The following is a 13,262-nucleotide window of genomic DNA, read 5'->3' on the forward strand; positions in this document are numbered from 1 at the left end:
GAATGGAAGAAATGGTATTGCAATCGCAATAGGAATGTATTACACAACTGAAATCCAAGACATGATCATAAAAACGAAAGATAATAAAAGAAACAAAGAAATTAAAATGTGAAATCGCAAAGTGAACACCGGTCGATGAAGTATATTGAGAAAACAAATTTAAAAACTTTTACATATCGAGGGTGAACTGGTGGCAAAATGGAAGCGCGGTAATCTGTTTCTCCTCTGCCACACAATCAAAACTTGTACAGAAATTAATGATGCGCTAGTCGTTACCCGGAAATTCTTTTATTTGTTTCGTTTAATGTCCGCACCTCAATTTTACTATTTTCTTTAATTTTTTCTTATTTTTAATTTTTTTTTTATCGTTGAACATATTCTCCCATAGAAATAAAGTTTACAACAAACCACATTCTTACGATAGTCTCTCGTTAACTTTATTTCGCCTTGTTTCACTCGTTAACGGAATTTTACGTTCATATTCTGGAACGCTTGGCAGACCAAATGGGTGCCGGATAAGGATGGTGCGTCACATATTTAAACTGGAAAAACTTTGTTAAAGTTGAATCTTGTGGGAAACACACCGTTGTATAATTGAGTTGTTATATCAATTCAGCTTCGATTAGAGTTTGTTTACAGCGAAACAGTTATAAGTCAAATGCAGTCACTTAATTTGAATTTATTTTTTGTGCTACTAGACAAACATCGGTTAAACTTTTGCGCTTCCTTTATGAAAGAAAAATGAAGCCGGATGATACATAGATTTACATTTTAAGATCATATTTTTAGTTAAGCCATGTCCAATTTCAAACCAATCTAATTTCTTAGATTTTGGTATACCTCGTTATCGCTCCTTGTGTTTCATCAACTTTTAACACTCTTGACTTGTGAGTCAAATAAACATATTCTGACGTTGACAGAATGAGTTTTGTTGTTACAGGTATTATTTTTGTATTGATTTCACCTACTAATATATGAGGTTTCATATTTATATTATTAGTATTTGGAAGATTTTTTGTCCCGCTATTTTTCCCGTTTACCTTTGGAAATTTCATAAGAATAATAGATATTTTTTATTTAATAATGCTATTTACTTTATTTTTTATCCTAAAGTATATGTTCTTCTGTGTTTATAGTTAGTTGTCATGTCACACATTTCGTGAATAAATGCTTAGGTTGTGCATGCACATTGCCGCCGAGTGAGGTAAAAACGGCGAAGGAAAACAAGTATATATGGACTTTAAGCAATGTTCTAAAAGTTTTTTTAATAAAAATTGAAATACAGAAAAAATATTTTTGGAAATACTTATCTGTTTCGAAAGAAAAGCAAATAATTTAATTTTAAGCAATCTCTGTAAAATTTTCCTTGTCTAAAAGGGAATTAGCATTAATGAACGTGTTGTATTCATTCATAATCTCAGTTTGATTTGATGAAAGTTGAAAATATACATTCTAACATTTGAGTAGTGGCAGCTTAAGTCATTTAAGTATCAAATAAGTCTATTTCCGTATTATATATAAATATTTTTTTTACTTTAAATTAATTTGTTAAAGAGGATTTAAAGTTTGTTGGTTTGTTATATGTTTTGTGCGAAAGTAACGTTCGATGATTTTCAAGTGTTATTTCACTCATTCACTAACAAGTTTTATTATTTGAGTTGATAATTTCTTAAATGTTATTTATTCACCTACACACAAAAAAATCGGAATTGACCTTAATAAAATGAAAAATATATTAATATGCATTATAGTATGCATCATTTCGAACTTGAATAATTTTTACAAAAGAAACACAATAAATACAACAAAAGTTGAATAAGTAAAAGATAGTAGCATTAATAGTTATGTTGTGGTGTTATCGCGCATTTGTTTACATTAATACAGAACTCGATTATACCTATCGGCTAAGACTGACACGTGACCAACACGTCACAACCATGCGTGCTAAAAATATGGACGATTTTTCAACAATAAAGAGAACCACATAACTTAATTTTTCGCAAACTAAACAAAAACAACTGACTTTTATTGTGAGCCGAGATTTATATAAATACAGACAATAAACACCCCAGACATTTTTGCCTGTAAGAAACTCGGCCTGAAATTAATTATAATCATTTGTTTGTTTAACGATCAATTTCTGAAACATGAATGCATTTTCATAGAACGAGCGACTCTTTCAGAGAAATCTCCAGTTTGACTTGAGAGAAAGGAGATAATCTAGACTTGACGTTGTCAAGTTGGTGATCCCAGTAGGGTAGCAGCATCAATATCCAAACAGCCTTTTTCAGGGCTATCTACCAAACTATTAATGCGATTCAAACCGTCCTTTAAAGAACAACTCATTAACTAGCACAGTTCAATAATACTCTTCTGTTGATACGCGCCTCGTGGGACTCCGTTACCAGCACCTCAATCCAATTTCGCAGCTTTCGGCAGTCTCCAGCTTACTTTTGCGACTCTCAGCAACTGCAGTGACGCCAGCTCACTCCTTCAGCTTTAGGCGACTCCAGCAGTCTCCAGATTACTCCTGAAGCTTCTAGCAACTCCAGTGACGTGAGCTAACTTCTGTGGGATCTTGCAGCTTTCTGCATTTCCAACGCTTCCACAAGTTCCAGTATCCATTGACGTCAAGCTAACAACTTCCCGTGCTTACTGACGTCCAACAGACGCTCGGCTACCTGCGCGAATGCTTACTGATGTTCAACTACTCGTTTCAGTATCCACTGACGACCAACTACGTGGTCCAGTTGCCTTGTGCCTCTTTTCTTAGTTGTACAGTCGATTAGTACTTTACTTTCATCTTTGCAACAGTTGCAGTTACGGTTTATAAACATCAATTGATATATACAATTTTTTTTTATTGTTAACATGGGAGCTGGCGATAGTCAAGTGGTTCCTAGTTCGAATTCAGTTCGTTCTACAAAAGTTACTGTCACTTAGGACCTTGGCAACCTGAAGTTACTCTCTCTCCCCCCCCCTCTCTCTCTCTCTCTCTCTCTCTCTCTATATATATATATATATATATATATATATATATATATATATATATATATATATCGTAGGTACCCGACATTTTTCTTTAAAAAATAGCGGGGAAACCAATGTCAACAACAGAATTTTTGGATTCTAACGATATGATAACTATTTACATTTTTTATTCAACTATGATGTTACATTTATTTCAAAATATTATGTTTTGGTTTTTAATATCAATTTTATTATTATAGTATCATCGTCACCGTCGGCGTCGTCATGATGATGATGATGATGATCATGATGATGATAATGATCATCATCATGATCTTCATGATGATGATGATCATCATGATCATCATGATCATCAGTGTTGTTTCGTTATTGTTAGGGTTAGGACAACAGCATATTTTTTTCATTGTTGTGACTCTCGAGCGCGTTGATATCTTATATGCTTTTATATAGGGTGATGTAGTTCTCGGTTGATTAACTATGTCTAACTGTGTCGGATATATATTTGAGAGTAAAAACAATGATAAGAATATGCTGTTGTCCTAGCCCTTGTTATTATATTATTAATTGCACCAAATTTTAATGAAACTTGACGTATTGGTTGTCTAGTTAATTTCATTTTCATTTCTTCTGTGGGGAATTAAAAACAGAAATAAAATTATGTTCAAACAAACAAATAAAACGATGAATAGTAGATTTTCAGGAAGACGCTATCATAATTGAGCTACTTGACTGCAACAAAGGAAAACACAACGTTATGGTGATTATGCGTACTTTTCCAGTGTACTTTTTCTCACTTTTTTATATATGGTTATGAGAGAGTGTGTGTATAATAAATATTGCATAATGTTCCGCTATATTATCTTTACCATTATATAAAAGTTACTTTGTGTATGAGTGTCAATTCCTCCCCCATTGGCTCCGAAACGACTGAGCTTATCTTTTGAAAATTTCACACAAAGGTAATTTATATGTCTGGCAGTGTTCTTAGATATGTTTTGTACAGAAATTCATCCGATAAGTATCGAAAATCGAAAAAATCCGATCCTAAAAATAGTTTTTTTCTTTCGATAAAAAAAGAATTTCTACATGGAAATTTTGTGGATTTCTCTTTTGCGTGGCACTATACATACATACATACATACATATATATATATATATATATATATATATATATATATATATATATATATATACGTCTACACATTAAAAAGTGAGGATATATTTGTTACTTTAGTTTACTACACGACTGTCACCAAACCATGGTAGTTTAGTATGCTCTGGTCTCGTTAACAACAAATACAAATACACACGTTCGTTTCTTTTTAGTTTGTGTGTGTGTTCAGCAGGCACAAGAAATAAATGGATGTCCATCTGTGTAATTGTGTCTGAGTACATGGGCATGTGTGTGCGGGTGCGTAAAAATATCAACCTGAGTATTTTTCTCGACCTCTAAACCATTGGGACTTAATGATCCGTTAAAGGAGGCATGATTTCCTAGTATGTGTTGATGTGGTGTGCGTGATGCTATGCCAATTTATCTTTGTTGCTTTGGCTTCATTCCACTGATAAAAGAAGGGAATAATGTAATTATTTAAATCTCCCCACCAAATTTAGCATGGGACCACGCGGGTCCTGTGAGTGATAGCTTCGCCTTTCCTTTTCCCAGATTATACGGAAACTTTCTTCGTTTCCCTTACAAACATAAATAGTAAAAAAATAAATAATATTTTGAAAGAAATTCAAGAAGGTAAACACAAGGGATCACAGATGACTAGAAATAGAAGTGGTTGCGCAGAGAAAACTTCAGAAGTGAAATTCGGCCGCGTTATTCAGAATAATATCAAAAGAATAAATGAGCTTTCAAAATAAAATAGATAAAACATTAGATTCTCTGTGTAACGTTGTACGCTTGCTAACATGTCCACATTCGGGAGAGTACTGATCAAGCGCTGGAAAACTCTTTGATTGAGATCAAAGTAGCGTCTGGGGGGGATCATACTAACATCCTCAGCACCCAGGACAAAAACATGCAGCCGTATTCACGAGCCTTGAAAAGGGATTATAGACTATTCTAAAAAAGCGTCCAACTAACCTTTCTTGTCAACCCATTGGCCCCATCCTTCCATTCACAGCAACAGAGAAATAGATGGTTCAGTTTTCAATTCTAGTTGTCGCCGGATATATATAGGAAGTTCTACCAAAGCAGACATCCAGGTGGCACTTGGTGTCCCCCCTCTTATACGACAAGAGAGAATAAGAAAGCTATATTTCCTACTCGGAGTCTGGAGTTGTGAAGTTGATTCATACCATGCAATTGCGAATCTCGCACGAAAAGAACGGCGGATTTTGAAATCATTACATAGTTTCATCGAAGTAGGTTATTTGACCATATAACACATTGCAACACTCCTTAACACAAACATTTTGTAAACTAGTTGATGGTGAAGTGGCAATACTCGAACTAAAGGTGATGGAAGGTAAACACCCTTCTTTCAAATATACACTTAAGGTATATCTAACTGCAGGAGACCTTTAATTCCTTTGATTCGAGTTGGGATTGTCTTGTGCTGACTAACATCTTGAGCGTCTTCTCAGAATATGGTAACATTCATAATCCTGGTGTTTGTATAGGTAAAAGAATTATCTGCTCCTGATAACAAGAAATATCCGTGCAATCTTCCCTGATAACAGGAAGTATAACCAGGGAGTGATCTCCCTTGATAACTATTTATATAGGAGACAGATGGAGGCGAACATTGATTGTTTGGGTGGATCTTAGTTACAAGCTGAAAGAATACATGTTCCCATTTTACATGGCGCTACGAGCAGAATCAACATTGTAAAGCGTGGACATTTTAAAATGAGTGTGGACGTTGAGCTTGAACGTACTCACTACCAAACATCAAAGAGCAAGGAATCGTGCATCTACAGGGTGGAATGATAAATTTGTCGCCCTAAAGAAAACAACACTACAGCTTTATTTTGAAACGTTTATTTAAAAATCAATTTAGATAACTTGATTATGTAGTAGAGCTGATATCTATTCAATATAGCCGCCTTCAGCCTCAATCACTGCTTTAATACGGATTCGGAACTGGGAGCTTACCTTTTCCACAAGCACTGGCGGGACTCGGCAGATACTCGGCTGATAGCGGCGATCAGGTTAGCTTTGGTATTATGGGAGGTCATGTTGGTGATGTTCTGAACGTATAACCAAATGAAGTAGCCAGCGGGTTCAGGTCGGAGGAGGAGATGAGCCAGTGAGATAATGCTACAAAGTCATAGCACTACTTCTGGGCTTCGTTGGACTTGTGGCCGGAGCCGAGTCCTGTTACCACACCCATGGCCTGCCAGTGGGCACCTGATTGCAGCAGAGTATCATCACACTCTTCGGCACATTCATGTACGGTTTGGTGTTGACTTTCAAGCCGTTTTCAAAGATGTGAAGTGGTATGATGTGGCCCTCACTTAAAACCACACCAAAGACCATAACCGTTGCTGAAAACTCCGTTGAGCTGTGCTCTTAACATTGAACCGTCCGGATTTGCATGTTGAGGGTGCTGGCAATGGTCCTGTTGTCATAACACAATAATGATTGCGATTCAACTTTAGAAAAGGTTTAAAAACTAAAAATGGGTTTAGTTGAAAGTACCACTTACGACATTACTGAAAGAAGATCAAGTATTTACAGTGAATGGGTACAAGTTCATCGGAGCACATTTTGTGAAAGTACATGTAAAACAATTACAGGCAACACTGCAGCATTTGGATAAGGATTGAAGCATTACAACCAGACATGACAACAACAGTTTGATAGGATAGCATTAATTGGATCACCTCTCCATTTTCAGTTTTAATGTTAATGAGAAAATTAAAAGATCTATGTTGCAATATAATAATAATAATAATAATAATAATAATAATAATAATAATAATAATGATAATAATAATAATAATAATAATGATAATAATAATATTAATAATGATAATAATAATAATAATAATAAAAATCAAAATCATAATAATAAAATAATAATAATAATAATAATAATAATAATGATAATAATAATAATAATAATAATAATAATAATAAAAATCAAAATCATAATAATAATAATAATAATAATAATAATAATAGTTGCATTGTTATTAGTAGTTGTATTGGTAATGATAAAGTAAAGATGGTGGTAATAATAGTAGTAATACAATAATGATAACAATAATTTAAAAAATCAAGTAATAAGACTAGCAATAGCAATAATAGTAATTATAACCCGATGTGCCCCACCTTGGGGAAGTGCGCCGGTATATGCGTTCGTGTTAGGCCTTCCGATCACAGAACGCCCCCCCCTCAATTTCAATAGTTATTCTGGTCACCCAGAACAATTCTCACAACACGTCAGTTTGGCCTGATCGTCTACACGGAGACAGAGTGTGACGAGATTTTTTATTAGTTCGTTTCAACAAGAAAAGCTGATTCAGGTGCGGCCCATGCTACGTTGTATTCGTTGTTGTTGATCTGCGGCCGCAGCCCTCTCCGGCGTCGAGGTTGGTACTCCTCTCACAATAATAACTCGGCTTGACGGCCCGATCTGGTAGCAACGCAGACTCTTTCACAGAAGCAATAGCTAAAACTTCAGCCGTTGGTTTTATTTTTTATAAAAATTATATTAACAGAAAATATATGACTACGAAATTCTAATAAAATACCACTGTACAAATATAAGTATATAGACAGTTGAAATTAAATCACTTCAGAATCCACAATGAACACGTCGCGTCATCTGCTGCCGTTAGCGCTTAGTACTAATATAATACCACTGTACAAGATAATTGTATAGGCAGTTGAAACGAAGTCACTTCAGAGTCCACAGTTCAACATGTGTCGTACTATCTGTGACCTAGGGCGCTTTCACCTGGAGAACGGTCATCCATAATTCCAGATTCAATTTTCGTATATCGTAAACGTCGCTACAATTACTTGAATCTGACATGTTTTTGTTTTATGTTATCACGAGCAGTTGGGTCAACAGATGTGAATGTAGGGGCAGAAGGAAAAACTTTGCTGCAGTAATCTTATCAGTAGCGAGGATTCGTTTCGCTGCACACAAAACTATTCTTTGTTTTGTTTATGCAAAATACGATATGTAACGAAAATGTTATTCCGCTTGCAAGCAAAAGAGATTTACAGTAGAATTCGGCGTAATTTAGACGCGGTCAGAGACTTTGGGGAAACTGCACTCAACTGCCCAAAACTGCTCTTGTATAAGCTTATATAATCTGGTGGATGGGTGGAGAATGGAGCTTCCCCGATCCCAACCGGCTAATCAGGGGTCGCCACAACACCCCCCCTCTTCTGATTGGCTCCATGCATAATCATATATCGAAGTAAATTTCCATCGAATTTGTTCTCAGGCCGAGCGTCCTTGGAGATTAAGCTTGGCGTCAGGTACTGCTCCCGATTTTAGTCGAATTTCATACAATTGTTTTCTTCGCAAAACAAGCGTATTATCAAATATTATTACCAATCCAAAATCCGCCAACTGAAGCTACCTTTCATTGGTTTGGTTGTATCATCAACTAAATAAATCGAGTCTGCAAGGCAACCGGTGATTGCCCGGGATTGTTCATGTAATAAAAGCTCTACTTTAACTTTATTATAATAGTTATTAATGTAAAATTCGACCACCAAAAATGGTTGGGTCACAAGATGTTCAGATTGATGAGGAAAGGACAAAGAATCTAGTATATGACCCGCCTACTATAAGACCAGCAATACCAAAACCAGACACAAAATGTGAATAATAATAATAATAATAATAATAATAATAATAATAATAATAATAATAATAATAATAATAATAAAAAGAATGTCAGAAATTGGAATCAGAGGAATAACTGCAAAAGTACAACGACTAACGATAATGAAAACGACTGAAATATTAAGGAAAACCCTTGAATGCGGAGAATAATACAAGACAATATAACGAATAAGCGTTATAGGGAATGAAGAACACCGAAACTGCATATTTACAAGTTCTACACCCCCCATCATGCACTCCCCCCATTGTTTCATCACCGATCCCCCCCCCAAAAAAAATAATACCAAAGGACCGAAAAGGGTCAATAAGGACTGAAAGACAGAGGAGCGAGCGCCAACCAGACCTCGGCTGGACAAGCGCAAAGAGAACTGGGACATTGGGGAGGCTAAGTGCCACTCAAATTCCAGTATAAACCAATGGCCACTACCAGCGAGAAATCAATGGTAAGCGGCTGTTGCGATGATGCAAATTCATTTGCAAATGCTATCGAAGGAGGTGGAGAGACTTGTTGTCACTCAGCTTCCAGAGAATACCACAGGTTTCCAATCAGATCGTTTGTTGACTTGTGTGAAAGCTCCATGTGAGCCAATAATAATAATAATAATAATAATAATAATAATAATAATAATAATAATAATAATAATAATAATCTGTTTTCATGCAAACAACTCACGTCCTTTCTTAAATGCTATTTTATAACTTGTTTAAAAAGATACTTGTGTTCTTGATGGAATGCGTATATAATTATTTTTCAATAATACATGCCGTGTAAATAGTTGAAAAAAAAAGGTGTGTTTTCTACTTTAAGCTGGTAATCCAATATTATCATTTTCATTATTTATATTTGTATTTTTTTAAATAAATAAAACAAAATATAGTGAAACGTCGACATTGTTGTTTATGGATGAACGGCACGAACAAAGACGCCATGATAACTGAAAACACAAAGATAATGATTTGAATTCATCTTAACAAATGGAAAAGATGTTTTTCATACTTTCGCATTTAATTTGTATCTGCGGATAGAGAAACATATGAAAAGAAGCGATAGCATCAAAGTCAGTTTAACCACAATTAGATGATGGATTTATTCTGCAACATTAATGCCAAGAAAATGTCCCCTCAGTGAGACGCTGGTATTCTATTCAGTAGATTTTTGGCTTATTTTAATAATATTTTAATAATATTTTAATAATATTTTAATAATATTTTAATAGTTAGTTTCATAACATAAAGAATTAATTCTGAAAATTGCATTTATTAATTTTATACTTACTATTAGATAAACAATAATACACGTTCCTATTAACTTTGTTAACGTGCTTTTAAGAAAGTATTGATAAAACAAAGGTATATTTTGGGTGTTTTGCTACAATTAAGTATTTTCATTGTTATGTAAACTTTCGAACTTGTTACCTCATCTTTCTCATCATATATATGTGTTAGGAAATAGGTCGAACATAAGAAAGAAATATGATAAATTATATTGTAGACACGTTTTACCGGAAATGAGTGTCAGCTGATCGGATCTGAGTGTGAGTCACGTGGTCAGGTTAACTGGAGTCAGTGAGAGTGGCTCAGATAAGTAAAAGGTGATTGTTTTCAGAAAACTCCAGAGTTGGGTGACGTAGACAATTTTAGTTTCCATGGATCTGTTATTTTGTTGTTGAACTTTTGTTTTGATAAAAGATTGTTTGGAAGTTATAAGTGAGTCTTTTTTTTTTTTTTGGAAACGACTATGTATTTTAATTGTAAATGTCTATGTATTTTTTTGTAAACGACTGTGATTTTTTTTTTATTTTTGATGATATTCTGTGAAATGTTAAAGGTGATGTAGCCGATCTCAGAATTTGATGATGTGGACAATTTTGGGTTTCCACGAATCTGTGTTTTGTTATTTGGAATTTTATTCTTGGTGAGATGAGACTTTGTGAATGCTTATAAGGATTTTTTTAATTATTATTTTTATGCAATTGATGTTTTCTCGAATTAGTTTGTGCATGTTTTTCTTGTTCTTTGACATGTTTTTTTTTTCGCAGAATGGAGAAAGAGTGATCTTTGCCTTGTGGGTTTATTTAAATAATGATTAATTTTAAAAAAGAACATGTTGTTAGAATTAATAATAATAATAATAATAATAATAATAATAATAATAATAATAATAATAATAATAATAAAATTGGGCAAAAGAAAGAAATAAGTGTACCGAAGTAAGAAATAGAAAAAAAGACACATTAATGGGTTATGAGTAAGGCGTCCACTAGTTCTTAAGTTTTGGAAGAGTCAAGGGTTCAGTCGGTATTTATTCAAGTTTTCGAGAGGGTCGTCGAATTTTTTTTTGTTTCGTCTTTTTTCATAGGATTTTTCTCCGGATTCGTAATTCGGCGGGAGACATAGGAAAATGCTCTCGTAATGTTATAAGAAAAATCTTTTATCTCGTAGGAATCATGTGCTTATGGAAACGCGTTATAGCTGTGACGAGAGATTATCGTGATCTCTGCATCATCCTAAGATGCGAGATAGAGGTCATGAGGTCAAAGGGAGTTGTTGACTTTAGAGAGCGAAAGGATTCGCGCCATGTGATATTATTTGTGGATGTTATTGTATTTATTAGATGTTATAATTTATTGGATAATAAGGTGACAGTTTTCTTTGCCAGTGGAGTGAGCTAAGGTATTTCCTTCTTAGTAAATATGGGTAGTAGAAAATGTATGTCTTCGCCATACATTTTGATCAAAAGGAGGGGAAGGAATGTTAGGAAATAGGTCGAACATAAGAAAGAAATATGGTAAATTATATTGTAGACACATTTTACCGGAAGTGAGGGTCAGCTGATCGGATCTGCGCGTGAGTCACGTGATCAGGTTAGCTGGAGTCAGTGAGTTTGTGTTTGGACGTAGAGAAGAACAGACGGCTTAACAGGTCGCCCCATTCCTCTTAACTGGGGGGACGTTGACGTGTGTAAAAATAAGACCCATGCAAGCAAAGAGATTCACTTTCCATTCTTATGAGATCGACATCTGGAAGGTGAATAAAAACTATATAAAACCATTCATCGTATTGAAGTGAATGAATATTCGTCCAAAACAGGTTTTCAATCTCACCTCCATGAACAAGATGAATTCCATGTGGACAAGATCAACGACGCATGAAGACGGTATGTCCAAAATACATGTACCACACACACACACACACACACACATACACACACACACACACAACTGGATATAAATAATTAGATAAGAATATATCAGAAACATTTAGACGATCACACACACGGTACCCTTTTTATGATAACAATACAACGTATATACTAGATTGAAGCAAATAAAGTTAGCACATTAATTATATCAGTTCTAAAAATTTACAACACAAATATATGGCGTACAATCGTTTCTAGAATTTATTTTGTATTATCTTTATATGATACCAAAACGTCCCTTCTTCAATGCCAGCACATAATATCACGAATAGAAGGGGTGCATCACGCATATATATATATATATATATATATATATATATATATATATATATATATATTGTTATATTGGTAGAGAGGCTGGTTGATATCGGTTGATAAATTAAGAAATAATCATAACGAAATAAGATATAGTTTTTTTATCTCTTAGTTCTACGGCGAACGGTGAAATAATCATAACGGAATAAGATATAGTTTTTTTATCTCTTAGTTCTACGGCGAACGTGAATTTAAATTCAATAAAAAAAAATAATAAATAAATAATAATAACAAATAAATAAAGGCACTAGTGTTCGAGGCGTACACCCCCTTCCTCCCTCTGAAAATGCAATGCGCGAGAATACCCACTGTCAGCGCAGCTGATGAAAAGAGAAAGGGAGAGAAAGAAAAAGTGAAATCGACGCGGACGAATAAAGAAAGCAGTTGTTGAACTGAGCGTTTTGTCAACGGTGAAAAACGATAGCGTTCGTATAAAAAAAATTGAGAGGCAAGAAAAAATAGCAAAGAAAAAAGAGACTGGGGAGAGCAGTGAACGGTGTCAAATGGACCGGTTGTTTTGTTTACGTTTGAATGAATAATGAATAAAAAAAAAACTCGCTATGAGCCGGTGGTGCTCAGGAATGCCCAAAGCGCAGCGTAAACAGATTTCGCTGAAATAAACAGGAGTTGAATTCTTTCGGCCGAAAATGTATATCATGGAAAGTTCACGGCGAAGACATTAAAGATGAATAAGAAGAGGGTCGCAACGAACAAAAATATCGTTATGTCGACGGGCGTCCCCATCCAAGAAGAAACCAAACAGGAAAAATCTCGCGAATGATGAACTTTGCGGAGACATTATGAAACACGAAAGTCCAATTGGATAAAGTTAAGTGACTATTTTGATTTCCGCATCCCAATATCCCCGCTCCTTGTCCTTGGCCGAACTGTCATACCATAATGGATATGGTATATACATTTTCTCTTATATT

The 13,262-nt window shown here is 34.6% G+C and overlaps 1 protein-coding gene across 1 annotated transcript in view; it reads right to left on the reverse strand.

The window, feature by feature from the left end:
* Window positions 1-13,262, reverse strand: part of LOC145293139 (cGMP-dependent protein kinase 1-like) — a 448,649-nt gene that overhangs the window by 396,257 nt on the left and 39,130 nt on the right. The window lies entirely within an intron of this gene.

The sequence above is a fragment of the Euprymna scolopes genome, chromosome 14 (assembly GCF_053919585.1).
Source record: "Euprymna scolopes isolate OS-2025 chromosome 14, ASM5391958v1, whole genome shotgun sequence".
Taxonomy (NCBI): Eukaryota; Metazoa; Mollusca; class Cephalopoda; order Sepiida; family Sepiolidae; genus Euprymna; species Euprymna scolopes.